The following is a 5,397-nucleotide window of genomic DNA, read 5'->3' on the forward strand; positions in this document are numbered from 1 at the left end:
TCACTATAGAGAAAGAATCATATATAACATATATCCTCAATTTTCTTTGAGGTCCTATTTTGGTACAATAAGACGGGACAATTGAAACACATATCACAAACCCGAATATTCTCAAGTGAAAAATATTTGATTGTTGACAAAAAGCTAATTGCAGACGAGAGAATTAACGGCAACTTATTGGTCTTAAACGAATAAGTTGCTGCAGCAAGTAAAATGGCATGCCCTCAAGTAGAGGTTGGAGACTTATTTTCATAAGTAAGGATCTAGCAATCAATTGGAGTCGTTTAATAAGTGACTCTACTAGTCTATTTTGTGTATGAAAATGAGCTACTAGATGTTCAACACTTATACCATTGGGCATATAATAAGCACCGAAAGCTTGAGAGGTGAATTCACCAGCATTATCAAGATGAATTTTTTGATTGAATTTTCCAAAAAATTGTGCTTTTAATCAAATATTTTGTGCAAGTAATCTCGCGCCAGGTTGCAAGAAGATAATAAGCACACATGTGATCATCTCGAAGATGCGTCTAATATGACCATAAAATATCTAAAAAAATCCACATGGTGGATGAATAGGTCTATATATATCGCATTGAATCCTTTCTAAAAATTCACGAGACTCAAATCCAATATTTACTAGTGATGACCTTAAAATTAGTTTTCTCTGAGAACATGAATCACAACAAAATTCACTAGATTTAAAAATCTTCTGGTTTTTTAGTAAATATCCATGAAAATTTTCAATAATTCTCTGTATCATGATCATTTTAGGATGACTCAATCGATTATGCAAATTATGAATTCATTTGGATAAGTAAACTTATAGTTTACAATGGCATGTGATTCAATTGTTCTAACTTTAGTATAATATAATCCGAATGAAAGTGAGGATAACTTTTCTAATATAACTTTTTTATTTGAACCATAAGTTGTGATATATATAAGTACTTATGATTTTCCTCGTTCATTGTTTCATTATAATATCCATTTCTACGAATATATTTAAAACTCAACAAGTTTCTTAGAGACTTAATAGATAATAGTGCATTATTTATTATGAATTTTCTTCCTCCAGAAAATAAAATTATAACTCTTCCAGTACCTTCTATCACATTACTGAGCCAATAATTGTATTAACACATTTCTTTTGGTACAAGATAAGTAAAATTATATTACTTTTGAGAATGGTATACGAACTTGCGCTATCCACAAGGCAAATATCTTTGTTATATGTTCTTACCATTTTTTAATTTTTCAAAGACAAATAATAATAATAAAATCATATCATAAAATAAGTAAAAGTACATGCACAGTAAAATTATATTCCTGATGGAACTATTTGTTATTGTATATAAAATAGTATCGTATACTAAATTTATTATTATTATTATTATTATTATTATTATTATTATTATTATAAAACTCGACACATTTAGTGATTTTGAAATTCTTAAATATAAACATTAATATTTTATTAAACATTATTTATATACATCATACTTAAATTTAAATACATAAAAAATAAAACTTAATAAAAAGTTACTTACATTATTTATTTACATAAATATTTAACGAACTCGAATATTTAAACTTTTCTATTATTGATTAAATGATTAATATTTCCTTTAGAATTCTCAAAAAAATCAGATACTTCATACTCAGTGATGTAATTTTAGAAACATTCTTTGAAACAAATTTTGTCTCATTTCCTTTGTCATCTTTTTTCAAAGATGGTTGATAAAGATCAATTAAGTGTTTTGGAGTACGATAGGTACAAGAGCAATGACCCTTTCCACCACAACAAAAATATTTATCTTCTATTGATTTATTTTGCCCATTATTTCTTTCTTTATCCCACTTTTAGTGAGATCTTTTCTTGTAAATATAAATTTTCACTACAAGATTTTTGTTTATTTGTGGAGATTTTTTCTCCTATTTGTGGAGGTTTATAACCCCCACCAAATAGTTTGTGGGGGTTTCCAAAACCTCCAAAATTTGAGGTGCCACGAGGTCTTTTGTGGGGGTTTTGTGTGTGTTTAGTGGGGGTTTTATATTGTATTTTGTGGCAATTTTAAATTACTTTTGTGACGGTTTAAAACTCCTACAAATTAATTTTTTAATTTAACAAAAATTAACTATTTTGTGAGATTTTCAAACCTCCACAAATCCTGTAATTATTTATTTATTTTTGATTTCAAATCATTCATTAATCTCATCTCGTTTATATATTCTCATCTCATTAATTAGCTACTTATCAATCATAGAATTTTCTATCAAAATTCAACACCAACAGTGTTTTTTGCACATGAGTCAAAATACACATGGATCAATTCCATTGAGCTTCCATTTATAATTTTTTACCCCAATACAACCAAGAGGTATATATTATAAGAACAAACATGAATCTAGAATTAAATTGCACTACATGAAAGTTACAACCTTATCCAGATTGGGAGTGTTCTTCAAAAATTGAGCAACTGAAGCAGGTTTGTTTTTTCACTAACTTATAATAATATCCACAAAAAAAAGCTATTTCAAATCTAATATGGAAGTTCAATGAAACTACAGAGAATTTTAAAGTAACTAAACCTCAAATGAACTACTTGCTTTCCATATAATTGAAGCTGTTTGAGAAACAGCAACTGCAATTTAGATCAGTATTTTGAGTACCCTGAGCAATTTGGATCAGTATGCATGGCCTTGTCCAGCACAGTTTCTCAGCCCTATAAAATATAAACAATCTTATCATAATGGGAATTAGCTAAATAGGATTGGATTAGTAACATATTTGTAGAAACTATTTACCTTAATATCAGCACCCCTAGCAAGATGTTGAACTGCCTCAAGATGAATATAAAATATCACACATTATTTTAATTTTCTGCCACACAAACCCACTTAGGATTAAAATAATATTTAACATGTCACACACTTAATATATATCTCTTATTATTGTATTAAATGTTAATTTAGCAGAGAGCTTATAATAAATAGCAGAGAGCTTATAATGTTAAATGTTAATACTTTTTGAAAGTTGATCTTCACTAATAACATATAGTAAAAGAATGAATCGCATATTAACTCAGATTCTCTCATATTTAAACTTAACTGCAGCAGGACTTGATTGATGTGCATAGTAGCTAGTTAGCTTGAAAAGCCATTAATTTGCAATACAATAGTACTAATAGACAGTCAAGAACAATAAAGAACAAAATTGGTTACCAAAACAACAATAAAATACAATCAAACCAAAACCATAATCAAGATAATTATTGGGGGTAAAAACTTTGTTTTTATAGTGTTTTTTGTTTTAAAATTTTTGAACTGCATCTATTGAAACATTTAAATTGTTCAGTCGCCTGATATATACTTGCAAATCTTTTTTTGTTTTATTTCTACTTTCAAAATAATAATAATAAGTTTAAAAACAAAAAGCTTCATACTTTGTTTGCTACTTGGCCTGCAATGCAACTTAGCTATTTACTGTTCAAAATCAATGAAATATAGTTTTCAAGTGTTCATAGAAATTTGGTCATATTTTGTGTTTTAAAGACTAATCTAAACTATTTTTTTAAACACTTAGTCACATATAACACTAATAAATAGTAATTAGCGTTAATGCAACTAGATAGATAGCTAATAATAATGAACTACAGAGGCAGATTTTTGAGGATGATTATTATTATTGTTTAGGGTGTTACCGGTGGAGGTATCAAACACACTTCAATTGTCTATAAGTCACTAAAAAGGATGAACAAGCACTGAAACCTAATCAAATCTTTCGTTTCTTCTAGAGCCTTTTCACACACTTTAAACCTCTTACACGTGGACACAACCTGCATTGAAATTTAGAAATATTAAAATTACATTTTTACCTTAATACAGTACAAAAAGAAATATCATCAGGTGAGGTGCACATTACAAATGAAAGTACCTCATCAAACTCTGCCATTGATTGTGCCATTGGTACTCACTCGGATAAGGTTCCTATAATTCAACGCAAATATATAAAATTACAGAAACGCACCATTGGATAATCAGAATTTAGCTGTTGCATATCTAGGCAAAAAATCTGATACAATTAAAGAACTCACCTGTAACCTTTTGCCAAAATTTTTGGAGTAGGACCACTGAGATTATTAAATGACAAGTCCCTACAAACAATATAAGGTTATGGAACTATATTGGACTGATTTAGGAGGTAAAGTTATTACAAAGTTTCATAGAGGAGTAGAGGACATACAAAAATGAAAGACCTGTCAAGTTAGCAACAAGTGGAGGAATCTGTCCAGATAGATTTTTTTTGTTGAGCCGCCTGAAAAGCTTGGCACGATTGAATTAGGAACCATGGAGTTAGAGAAACACTAATGAATAAAATTAAAATTTAAGGGGAACAAAAAAAACAGGGTTAAAATAACATCATCATCTATCTATTTGTTAAGACACACTCACAAGTAACTTAGTTGAGACAATAAACCCAAAGAACTAGGAATTTCTCTAACAAACTGGTTACTGGAAAGGTCTAGAGTTTGAAGCTCTGACAACTTGCCTATCTCAGCTGGGATAGGACCAAATAACTGATTGTTCTGCAGTAACCTAAGTTCAGCAATGAAAAACTCACTTAGTCACATGATAAAATGAGTTCATTGCAGTTATGACTACTTATTTTTCTCCTACCATTGTTTGGCATCTATTAAAAATTAGTGGAAGATTATTATGACTATTTTTGAACAAAAAGCATAATAAACAAGGCATCTTTCAGATACTTCTGAGTAAAAAATACACCACAATTCACCATTAAGTTTGAAAAGTATAGGCAATTTATGTGGAGAATAAGAGAGACACTCACAATGTTCAGAGATGGCTCAAATTTCCAATTCCTGACGAAAGAGCTCCAGATAAACCAGCACTGGCCATTTCCCTGCCAAAAGCAGAAAGTTACACCAGAAACAAAGATCAGTATCATTAGAATACAGTGGATGATATTAGAAAGACAGAGAAAACACATGAAAATACTAACAAGATCTTTCATATTTTTACTAGTTGGGGTTGGAAATTTCGATGGAGGAAAAGATGATAAAGAGAGTATCTCGGATGGGAATGAAGGGAATGAGGAATTGGTAAGAGTTGGTGGCAATGAGACGGGAGAGAGTGGTTGAGAAGACATTGGGTCTATAGCCAACAGTACTGCTACTCTTGTGTATGAATTCCAGCTCCTAATGGCAACATGGTGAGCCGTTTCTTCATCATCAACAACTTGTTCAGGTTCTAAAGAAGTGGACACTGATGTCACAATCATATTCTGAAAAACAGGACCAAAATTGATATATTAAGCAAATAAACCACTATTAGTCTTCTTGAGACAGATACCAAAGAAGAAGGATATGGTGGTAC

Source organism: Arachis stenosperma, chromosome 5 (assembly GCF_014773155.1).
Source record: "Arachis stenosperma cultivar V10309 chromosome 5, arast.V10309.gnm1.PFL2, whole genome shotgun sequence".
Taxonomy (NCBI): Eukaryota; Viridiplantae; Streptophyta; class Magnoliopsida; order Fabales; family Fabaceae; genus Arachis; species Arachis stenosperma.